This window comes from Esox lucius, chromosome 12 (assembly GCF_011004845.1).
Source record: "Esox lucius isolate fEsoLuc1 chromosome 12, fEsoLuc1.pri, whole genome shotgun sequence".
Classification (NCBI taxonomy): Eukaryota; Metazoa; Chordata; class Actinopteri; order Esociformes; family Esocidae; genus Esox; species Esox lucius.
The window spans coordinates 19,368,984-19,381,711 of NC_047580.1; the positions used below are offsets into that span (position 1 = coordinate 19,368,984).

The 12,728-nt window shown below is 39.7% G+C and overlaps 1 long non-coding RNA gene across 1 annotated transcript; it reads left to right on the forward strand.

Moving 5' to 3' along the window:
• Positions 1-1,474: 1,474 nt before the first annotated feature.
• Positions 1,475-10,907, forward strand: LOC105022967. Its single transcript, XR_002197503.3, has 4 exons — positions 1,475-2,031; positions 7,522-7,700; positions 9,347-9,592; positions 9,796-10,907. It is a non-coding gene; the product is annotated as an uncharacterized LOC105022967 (long non-coding RNA).
• The last annotated feature ends 1,821 nt before the right edge of the window (positions 10,908-12,728 follow it).

Here is a 12,728-nt window from a genome sequence, read left to right on the forward strand (position 1 = left end):
TTTGAGAATGTAATTGCTCTGCTCCTCTTGTCATCGGAGTGGCCCAGGATGGCTCTGCATGGGCTGTTTAGCAGTCAATGGCCAGTGCAGATTGTAAACAGATCTCCCATGAAATGCGGATTTAGCGGTTTTGTGCATCTCCAAACAAGGTTCTCCTGATAAGGCTATTCTCCTCCTGACGAGTGCTGACAAAAATCTGCCACTTTGCTGTGAGGATGTGATTTGAGGCCTGCCAATCATCATGACTGACAGTATTAATCCCCCACAGGAGCAAATAGGACGAGAAAACAAACCGTGCCCTTATAGAAAACATGTCCCCACTGAAATCTTACTTTGGGTAAATATTTAGCCCCTCTGATTGTAGAGTAAGTGCAGTACTGCAGTAAGCTTTTGTCTTTTTTAGGGTGACTGCCAGTCTGTTTGAACGGCAATAAAATATATGGGACTGTCATGCTGATCTACAACTCAGATAATTTTTCCAACCATAAGCCCCACCCCAGAATGTTAGGGAACCAATCACTGCACTCAAGTGGAAAGCAACTGTTGGGAATTTGGACACCTTGTACAAGATTAGGTAGCAAAATTGTTTATTAGGTTGTTTTCACACAACATTTGTTTGAAGTATATTTTCAAAATGACTGCACAATTGCCTCTAAGCATGGTTTGTTTAAATTGTGAACATACTATTCTCATTCCGAAGTGCCCAAAAAAACAGAGGGAATATCAGTCTGTGTTTTCTTTTACTTCAGAGGGATCTATTTTTTCATGAGGAGGAATGGCCATCTTGAAGCAGGAAGGGGCACAGCCAGTGGTCAGGGATTAGTTTATGAGGGAAGGCCTCTAGAGATTATCTGGAGAAGGGAGGAGGCTGCAAGGTAAAGGCTGCAAGGTTTCAGGCAGCTGGGCTTCACTACTTGCAAGGTTTCATCAGAGGAGTGTGGGGAGAAGCTGTTTATGCTTAGAAATATTTGGTGCGGGTAAGTCCTGTGGACAAAATAGTGAGTTAGGTGTGGATGTCATCAACAGCCTTTTCAAAGATGTTGAAAAAGTAATCAGCAGACAGGGAATAAGGAAGAGAAGAATTGAGGAGAGGGAACAAGGTGTCAACGTGTGGCCTGGGCATAGAGGACGAAGCTTGACATTTAGTGTCATAGTAATGTCTTGAGTGCATTGTGTTCAAGCAGTGCATGAACAGAATCAATAGTAGGCGAAATGTATTCATGAGTATGTACAGACTACCTGAGATATATGCCAAGGAAGGAACAAAGATTTTACCTGTGCTGGATTTAAATTCACAGCTTCCTGTAACACATCTCCCCGGAAGGAGAAACTGTAAGGTGGCAAGATGCACGGTACCTATTTCCCTCTGTTCGTCATTCCCTCCGTTCATCTTTCCCTCTGTTCATCATTCCCTCCGTTCATCTTTCCCTCTTCATCATTCCCTCCGTTCATCTTTCCCTCTGTTCATCTTTCCCTCAATCTTGACAAAAGTCCTTGCCCCTGAAAAACATCCCCACTGCATTATGCTGCTACCACCATGCTTCACCGTAGGGATGGTATTGACCAGGTGATGAGGGGCAACCTGGTTTCTTCCAGACGTGACGCATGGCAATCAGGTCAACATTGACCTTTGTTTCATCTGACCAGAGAATCTTGTTTCTCAAGGTCAGAGAGTCCTTTATACCATAAAAGCCTGATTGGTGGAGTAATGTATGCTTGTCCTAATTGAAGGTTCTCCCATCTCCTCACAGGAACTCTGAAGATCTGTCTGGGTGGTCATCAGGCTCTTGGTCACCTACCTACGTAACCAATGCTGTTCTCCCCTGATTGCTCAGTTTCGCTGGGTGCGAGCTCTAGGGAGAGTGTTGGTTGTTCTTGTGGACCTTCAATGCTGCAGAGATGATTTGGTGCCCTTCTCAAATCTGTCCCTCGACAAAATTATGTCTTTGATTGCTATGGACAATTCCTTCGACCTTATGGCCTGGCTTTGCGCTGACATGAACTGTCAACAGTAGGAACTTTTATAGACAGGTGTGTGGCTGTTGCAAATTAATTATTTAAAAATCATACAATGTGATTTTCTGGATTTTTGTTTTAGATTCCATCTACCTATGATAAAAAAATTACAGACCTCTACACGTTTTGTAGGAAGTAGGAAAACCTGCAAAATCGGCAGTATATCAAATACTTGTTCTCCCCAATGTATCTGGATTTTGTTCTTGTGTTCTTTTTGACATCCTGTATGATTTTATACCTTGCACTTGGAGAGACTCACGCTGCTTCATGTGTGTTCTGGTCAGAATGTTGAAATATTTTTTTACGATCTAGAAATGGTATTGGAAATTCTTAGAGCCAGACTCCTTGCAGAAATTAAATTAACATCTGTCGACGTGGCATAGCGTCTGGCCAGAGCGAGTTTGGGTAGGCTGCAAATTTTGCCATTGGTTTGAGTTTTGAATTAAGCTTCCAGGAAGAATGTTGTCTGAGGTTGCAACAACACAACAAGCACTGAATGAAATATTTAGTTTTGTCCTCCAGTAAGACTGCAATTAATCAAGCATTAGCACACGTTAACATGCCAAGAACAAGGACTAATGGAAATGTCCTATGAGGAGTACAACTCTGTTGTTTTGATTGACAGGTAACGGCCCATTAAATGTGCTGCTAGAACATTTAAGCTGAAAAAATATTGGTTGCTAACAATGTCTCTGTCTGCTGTATGTAATGCCTAATATTCCATGAAAAGAAGGAAGTCCATGTCTAAAGATGCAACTAATGACAGCATATTTAGATTTCACGGGGAACAATTTGGATAAAGTGATAAGCAATATTACAAACAAAGGTTCACTGCAGATGTGTGGTGAGTCTACTGTGTAATAATAGACACATTCCACATGAGAAAATATGAGAAAAAAGTGGAAATTGAAATCAATAAAATTACAATTAAAATGTTTTTATAATGCATGATACTATTTGGATTGCTTGCAATTCTGTGGTAGTTGTTTGAAAATGGATATGCTTACATTGAAACTATTATTTATTTATATAGTATTATAGAACATTTACCCTTGGGTGGAAATTATGAGGACTACTAAGACTCAGGACTAGGCTACCCAGACTTGAGGTGCTACATGTACAGTAATAACTTGTATGTCCAGTCCAGCACTTTATGGTGCTTAATAGGCTTTTGAATTTGTAAAAAGCCTTCCCTCATATCCCTCTGTGTCATTGTTGCACGCTGACTATAACCAAAGTGAAAATGGGCTATTATTTTGACAGGAACAAAAACGATAGGCCCAAATGCAATCGAGGTCAGCCCTCACTGATGCCCTGGTGACTCGACCAGCCACTCTCCCAAGACCTACTCCTTGATTAAATGCATAACCCACTACTCCCCATCCCCAATGATTTAGTGTGCCTTTAAATCAGCTTGCGCACACATAAAAACCTCAAATAAAAATCACCAAGAAAAACCATTGCACTCTAACTGTTCTATTAAAATGATACCCGGCCCAGCCTTTCTTCTCTGCAATACCGTTTATTCCACATGAATGCATATCTTCATTTTCTTCATAGGTGTGCATATAAAATATTTAAAGTTTAAAATGTCACCGTTGAAACATCAAATGCAGGAGTCTCTCATTAATCAGGGAGGATGGCTCTCTTTTAAGGTTATAACCCTTTGAAAGAGCAAAAATTACATTTTTGACCTTGAAGATGAGACAAACTCATGAACGTAAAATAATTTGCAGTTTAAAGGGGAAAGAGATATCGGTTACCTCAGCCAACAGTGCCCTGAGTTGAGGAGGATACACCAAACAGCTCTCATTTTCATATGTACATCCAAGCTGTTGAGATTAATTTCACATCAAATCAAGAAAAAAGAAACAAAACTCTGAGAAAACATCAAAAGGGGCTACTGCTAAACTTTCAAATCCATGGGGCCCACTAGCTATCTCCAATGTGTGAAACGGCAACTTTTTTCATAGAGTTTTATTAAATGGTGCATGACATTTTCATTACTCAAGGAAATTAAATTCGCTAATTTTCTTACAAGCCTGGTATGTCTGCTATTTTAGGGAGGCGCAAAGAACAAAGCAATTGTTTCAACACCTACACATGGAAGGAAATGCAAACGTGAAGCTGCCTTCTAAAAGGAAAAGGGATATCAAAGCTTTGAAATATATTTCCCCTTTAATAAGGGGAGTTCAGGTTTTGATCTTTTGCCTAACTGGGTTTTGATCTTTTCTCTCAATGGACCTTGCATATTCACAGAGTTCAAATTAACTTAACATAAACAGTACATCCATGTTTTTTTTTATACATTTTCATTTTTGTTCTCAGTTAGGCACTAGATATTAACATTTCCCAACGATTAAGCACTTAGCGAATTTGGTCATCTGTATTATTAATATGATACATTTATATTTTATATCAAAATAAAATAATCAAAGGAAGCACTCAGGGTTTAGCTAAATGTTAGAGACACATCCTGCAAAGTGATCTGCATGTATAAAAAGTAGATAATATTATTCATAATATGTTGTAATTTATAATCCTCAAGGAAATACAGGCACAGGGAACATCAGAGAACTTTATCAAAAGTTGCGAAGGTTCTCCAGACCAGCTGCTTTCTTTATTCCTAGCTTTGAGTTGCTAATTCAACTGTTAGTATACCAAACAAATGCCTACATTTTAATAAATGTATTAATATGCACCACAATAATATAACATTTAAACATCTTGCAATACAGAACACATGAATGGTATTCTGAAGAAAGCAGTATTTTGGCCAGATGGCAAGTATGGTTTAGCAAGGACAAGCCATGGATGAGGGAAAGATTGAGTCAGCTAGAACCACGACTTGGCCCCTCCCCTGGAGATGAAAAGGATGATTACCTTTTGACTGTCAGGGGTTTCAGCCACATGGCTGACAACATCATTGGAAAATAGATGGCAGAGGCCCTTTAGCTTGTATTTGATGTGGGGGGAATTCCATCTAAAAAAGAAAGGTGACACAACCACAGCAAATCATCTATTTAAAAATGTAATAAAAAAAAATATCACATCAGCTAGTTTGGTGTCATTGAATACAGAACAGTAGTATGGTAGACAGGAAAAATAACACAATATTGTGCAGATTTACATTTTTACATTTTAGTCATTTAGCATTTAGCTGTCGCTCTTATACAGAGCAACTTACAATAATTGCAAAAAACACACAGCTTTATACACTGAGCTACCCAGGGACTGCCATATGGATTTAACTAGTTGGTTGGACAGTAGTGAGAGGGACATTTCATTCAGCTTCAACAAAGCAGAATTATTTTAAATGAGCAATGTATAGAGCAGCTATGTTCATCTGGAAAGGCTAGTTTCATACAACAAAGTGAGCTGACATTGAGCTGTTATACAGGCTGTAGGCACAATTGTTGGCATCCTGCATTAAGTACAGTGCGCACCCTCCGCGTGCCACCCTCCCCATCCCCTAACAGCACTGAATGTGGGGATTTCATTATGTTGTGCATGACTATTACTGTTTACATGCCAAATCCACCACTGGTGTTTGGGTCAAAATGCTCTTCTTTTGTCTCCTCAGACCAGAAACCACTTCCAAGTCCCAGAAACCACTTCCAAGTCCCAGAAACCTTTAGCTGACGTTTATGTCTTGATGAAAGTACAGGCCTTTTGGCAAAACACCCAGTAGCTTGGTGGCATTGAGGTGGTATCTATGGGTAGTGTCAGAGACTTTGAGACCCCATGATTCAACTACATCCTGCAACTGTGATCGCTGGAGAATTGTTAACCTGTCGAACCATCTTCCTCAGAGTGGCAAAATACTGTAACTCCAGTTATAGAAAATACTGTAACTCCAGTTTCTATGTCTTCATTTAACTATGTCTTTTCACATAGTCTGAGAGTATCAGGTTGTCACACAAGGTTAATATTTTCTCATTCAGTGGCCCTTCCCTCATGCCCAACGGTTAAGTGACTCTCTACAAGCTCACAGAACAGAGCTACGGGCAGCCACTGTTGGTGAAAAAAGAAGAAAACAAAACTTGACCTATCCTTTCTTACCCCCTTTCTCTCTTTCCCCAGGAAAATAATATTTATTTTCTTCCAAATTTCAAGCTTCTTCCTAAACACAGAAAACTCTTTGCCATCCTATCAACTGTCCTGATTCCTCCACCATCTTCCATCACTACGGATGACATAGCCCAACAGCTGAAAATGATATCCACACTTCTTTCACTCAGCCTTATCCACTGGTCACACGCACATCAAAACTTGCTCTTCACACAGCTCAAGCAGACTCTTGCCCTTCAGCTCTGATCCCCCTAGATCAATCCGGTGCCTTTGACCCTGGGCATCCCAGACTCTGTGAAGTCATACTACCTGGCAAACCGTCAGAGCTCCACCTGGACTAGTAAACAAATAGCACACGGCTATCTGAAAACGCTGTGTAACCATCTACTGTCATTTCCAAAACAGGGATTTTGCTCATGCAGCACCTGTTTCACAACGGTTTATTCAATCATCACTATCTAATGTTCTAGTTACGTTAGCTAGCCATTTGAGTCAGCTAAAAGGCTAGACTAGAAATGTAGTGACTCAAGTCAGTCTACCTGGCAACGTGATGCATGCTATTCTCACGTAGGGGAAGGGATATTCTTATTGCAGCTATATTATGTCTCACCTCTCACAACAAAGACCCTAACTATTTTAATCTCAGTTGATCTGAAGACACAGTACCTTCCTTCCAAAAGTACACCCGATGCAGTTCTGCTTCTTATAACGCTACTCTGTCAACCAGAAAGTCTATTCCAGAATAATTTTGTTCACTAAAGAATCCATCTTTCTAACTTGATTGAGCTCACAGATGCCCAAGCCAACAGAAGAAGTCACTACAGCACAATGAGGCAGGGCAACCATTTTCCATTAGTAACTCCCTAAACCCAAACAATGGAGGCCAAATGCACTTCCCCTAGCGAGACCCCAGTACTAATCCATGCGCAGGATCTAAACCCAGGTCTTGCACTGACGCAGATTAGTACATTGAAATTAAAAGATTTTATTAAATCATTAGTTTATAACTTATTATGTCAGGGCAAAATAAAGGTTGGGGCACACATCTATTCTACAATCTTTGTAGGCCATGCTGTAATATGAACTAGTTAACTGCTTCTCAGTGACCATACTATACCTTCCATCCTAATGTCAGTTTGTGTTGCTATTTTATCCATGCAGGGCGTATCAGACCAACCACAGAGGCAGCAAAATCAAGTAATCAATCAGACGAGTCAATGTTCACACACACACACACACACATACACACACACACACACACGTGTATGTGTGAGTCTGTGTGTGTGCAGTATGTGTGCCCAAAGTACCACAAACAACCTGTCTAATAGAGTATTGATGCCATGTACTGACGAAGGACAAGTAAACCAGATGTTATAGAGCTTATTTCATCCTTTTTTTTAAACGAAACCATTGATTTTGGCAAATACATTTCAGGTTTTCACAAGGTCTGCGGTTGCAACAGATTGACATTATGACTGATGACATAGAAGGGAGCACAGCAACCTTGTCAAAGATGACCAACAATGTCAGAGAGGCCTGTGTAATGGCAATGCAGAACCAGAGAAGACAAAACGTACAGAACATAGGGGGGCAAAGACTGTTTGCAGGCACAGGTGAGAGCTCACCTGAGCCATTATATACTCTTAATTGGTTAACCATTACTTCCTTTTTCACAGGGGTATACAGTATTGAGACCCTTTCACTTTCTCCACATCTCTACATACCTCATTTTTAACCGATGAAATATCTGGGGTTTTTTTTACCTTCAATCACTGAAGTTTGGAACCACTAAGAGTCTTCTTAGAGATGGTCATCCTGCCAAACTAAGAAACTTGACAAGAAAAGCCCTGGTCAGGCTGGTGACCGAGAAACTTATGGCCACTAACAGAGCTTCAGGGTAGCTCCGCAGTGATGGTAGAAACTTCCAGAATGACAACCATCTCCTCAGCACTCCATCAGTCAACCCTTGATGGTAGAGTGGCTAGATGGAAGCCACTCCAGAATAAAAAACATACGACACACTGCCTGAAGAACTCTAAGAGCGTGAAGGAAAATATTCGCTGGTCTGAGGCTGCAATGACAAATCTGGCGAAAATCTGATGCAGTTCATAATATGGCTAACACTATCCCTAGCGGCAGGGACTGGGAAACTGGTCAGGATTGAGGGAAGAATGAACAGAGCAAAATATACAGTGGGACAAGGATTAATCCGTCAGCAGGACTGTTGTTGTCTGAGATCTCATTCAAAAACACTCCTGCCGAAATGTGAGGAAAGTCTTGTAGAACATCTGTCAAAATTGGCCATTGTTAGCCAATTACAAAGTTTTAAGTATTTCCCAGAGCAAATCAAGTATTTCCCCAAAACACTTTCCCCATTCTTTCGCAATTTTCTGGCTAGGTTTTACCGAACAAGACTGGATAACCAACAGTGAAGCCTACAGGGAGGACATACGCAAACATTCACTGAGTTGTCTTACAGAAACCTCTCTTATCATCAGCAAAACAAAGGAGAGGGTGGGTGACAGAGGAATAAACATGACCTAATCCATATCAACAGGGCTGCAGTAGAGGGTCAGTAGTTTAAAGTTCCTCGGTTTATGGTTTATTAATAAGAGTCCTTAATACAGTGGTTCTTATGTGAGGGTCGCCAGATAATTTTGGGGAGTCGCAAGTTTTTAGAATAAATACATTTTAATTAAAAGTTTTTTTTTTTATAAACCTGAAAACTGCTATACTGTATATATGGGGGAATACAATTCGAATAGGCTAAATTTGTAAAATATTTATATTCTTTAATTTACGTCATAATCACAGAACGAAAACTGGTTGGTTGAATCTGTTGCGGGGGTTCACAGTAGGCTATCTACGGAGCCAAATTTAAACAGTTCCTGCTGTGTGCATGCTTTTAGTTAGCTAGCAAAAAATCAGTAGCTCTACAAACAAGACGTTACATAACAATTACATGAAATAATTCCTTCCGAAAAGCAATCAACTTATAATGAAAATAAGCTTATGGGAAATGAGAAATGCAAGGGTAAGGCCCTCCAGCCCGACAAGCTATTCAAACATTAAAAATATCAAGAGGAATTTATAGTTTGGATTCACTTTCTTTACCATTAACAATGTGCATCATCCCCAATGCATTCTTTGCTCAGAAGTTCTTGCACATGAACGTTTAAAGCCAGTAAAACTGAAAAGACATTTGCAAATCAAGCATCCATTTCATATTGATAAATCAACATGTTTTTTTTTTCCACAGAAAGGAAGCAGAGCTACATTCTATTAAAATAGTAAACTCCATTAAATCACATCCCAGGAACACCTGGCTGTTCGCTACCCTCTGCCAAGATATGGGCTCGGAACATGAAGCCCTGCTGTTCGGTACAGAGATCAGGTGGCTTTCACGGGGGAAAGTTCGCACCCGCCTGTTTGAGTTGTGTGATGAGCGCATTTTCCTGATTGAGTCTGGGTCCCAACTCGCGGACCACCTGACAGATCCCAAATGGTTGGTAAATCTTGTATATATTCCACAAACTTAATGTAGCCTACTTCATACATTACCTCAAGGCACAAATACAGGCCTATTGTCGTCTAATAAAATCGATGCATTTACAAAATAGCTGGAGAGATGGGCTGTGCAAGAGTTTGTGGAGGAAAATTAACTGAATCTCAATAACATGACGGAAATGATCACTTCACATCTCCAAGGCCTTCTGAATACGTTTATGAAGTACTTCCCAGATGAGACAACTCCACAACGATATGACTGGATACAACAACTGTTCACGCAAACTGGGATCACCTGTCATCCGACCTGGAGGACGGGCTGATGGAGCTGTCCAGTGATCGGACCTTAAAGGCAATGTTCGCCACAATGACACTGAATTCTGGATTTCAGTTGCAGAGGAACACTGATGACTATCCAATCCAAAGCATTGATGGATGTACTGATTCCGTTTGGATCAACCTATTTACATGAGGCAACATTATCCACAATGACATATATTTAAAACAAATACACATCACCACTGGCGTAGCGTGGTGACGCTGGGCTGGGGTGCAAGCTGTTGTAAAGGCCCCCTTGTTTTTGGGGGTCACGAGTGAAAAGGTTTAAGAACCCCTGCCTTAATAGAAAGTTTTACCACTTTACATCAGCAGTTATCACACAGTGTTATACAGACAGCTCAAATCTTTTACCAAGCGATAGAGATGCAGAAAATACAGTGGCTAGCAAAGAATTGTTAGAAAGTCAGTAACCAATGAAGAAACTTATTGAGGAACCAGGCTGTGGTGTTGCCAGGCTGGGCCCGCATGAGGTTTTGCAAGTACATGGCTATGAAGGGAAATTACCATTTTAGTGTCTGTTTTACTACCTAGTGTTTGTCCATTTGCTAACTAGCCCTATTGTCAAGTCTTGGCAAAAGCATCTCAAAGGATGATAACAAGAGTTTGGTGATGTCAAAATGATTCAAGTGGTATCCCTGAGGACATCCAACTCTAAGGAAGTAGATACTGCTACAATGCCAATATCGCTTAAAAGTTTACTTCAGAATAAGAATGAATTGTAACTTCAGAATGAACCATGGCACCACAAATTATGGTGCATACCTTCCCTACAAACACAAGAACGGCAGAAGGGGGTCCAGGAAGGTCTGGCATATGAGGCCTAATTTTTACACTCAAATAAATATAAAACATTATTTAACATGCTATTATACAAATTATAATTTGGTTGATATTAAGGTTTTCGGTATCACTCAAATACAAAACATGTATTACTTTAAATAACAAAATAGCTTTTTCAAGCCTGGTCTGACCCAAGCCCGATGAATTGTGCATTCTGCAAGCTGGAACAAATGGATATTACGTTTTGTAAAAAATATATTTTAATATTTGTTTTTGTAAGAACATTTTCAATGATTTAAATTTGTTTTGTGTGGTTTATGATGTTCCAAAGATATAGGTTAACTTTACACACATGGGTCACACAGCACTTATTTCAATCCATTTTCTTGATCTCTTTCTTCTTTTTGTAGTCATTACTATCATCATCATTATTATTATTATAATAAGCAGGGATGAAAGTAAGCTGGTGCAGTCCGGTAAAAACGCCGCCAGTAGACAAAATAAGCCAATCACAATAATTAAAAGGAAATGCCAAGAAAACTCTAGGCAATTACACACTTATTTCACATTATGGCATGTCAGCTGCATGAAAATGGGCAAACCAAATTGAAAACTGGCCTATTTACCCTCAAAATTGTGTTGTGGTTTGATAAGAACACTCAAATGTTAGGTCAGAGATAGGTGCCAAATGTCTGAAATGCAATCATATTGCAGTAGACACCTCAATTCAGGGCAGCTACAAGTGTAGTGAGCCTAATGACAAATGCAAAATGTCATTACACCAGTAGTTTGTTTTTTATATAGATGTCTTTTTTTTCATTCATCAAATTGCGGATGCACAGTGTACTGTTTAGATGCACTAATTATTTTATGAATGGACAAAACATGTCTGGGCAGCCAACAGAACAAACTTTTGAAGTGTTTTTTTGACAAACAGGTGAAACCATCCTTGCAGGCTGTGTTTGTGGCACACTGCAAGGACAATACATGATAAAAACTATAGTACACATTTTTACTAGGCCTGCAGAGGTCCTATTGTATAAGGATTCTATATATAGGTATATACCTAAAACCATAAAAAAAATTCTAATCACAAACAGTATGCATTCCCAACGGAATAGGTTTGTATTGTAAGTTGGGGGGTCTGGGTCAATGGATCCCAGGATTTTCACTATTTCCCAGGGGGGGTCACATTGACCTGTCTGTAAAACTTTCTACACCCCTGTACATTCCCCTTGGCAAGTTTCTTTTTAATATCCTTGTCATCCATTTTGCTCTCACATGTGTTATAATGATATAACAGCACTGTATTTGGAACTAATCTAGGCTTTTAATGTGATATGTTTTGCCATTCTTCTTCATACCCTATTCACCATAATGGACAGTCACAGATGAATATACAGTATGTGTCACAGAAAAGTTTTGTAGTCTTAGCAAATTAAAATAACAAAGTACCAAAAAATGTAAATCAAAGAATCAACAACTACTTAAGAACTTTAATTAGAAAGACGTTTCAGCACCCCAAACAACACAATGCACTGCAGCGTCTGTATGTCTGCAGTCCTAGTATGCTCCAGCAGATGACAATGAGGAGGTTTGGCAGACAACCTGCACCAGTTTCGCAGGGCCCTGCTGAAACTGAGAACACACAGGACATCTGTTGCAGAAAGCTTAGACATTGAAATTATATCTGTGAAGAAGATATACTGTCAAATCGCCAAAGTATCCTATTAAGTGTTTACTTCAGAATTGGGTCTAACATCAGAATTAGCAAAGGCAGTTGATTATAGGGCGTACATATAAACGTTTCACATGAAAACAGTGGACTGAACCAGGGTCCTTGCAGAACATATCTGAAGTAAAAGATTAGTGCAACACATCACTTTATCCAGAGGGTATTATGTTAAAACTTAGACACATTTCAATTCAGCAGTCACATCAAGAAGAACAAGGGAGAGACAAGATCAAAAAATCCTAATTATAATTACAAAATTACATAGGGTACAAGAAGGGTG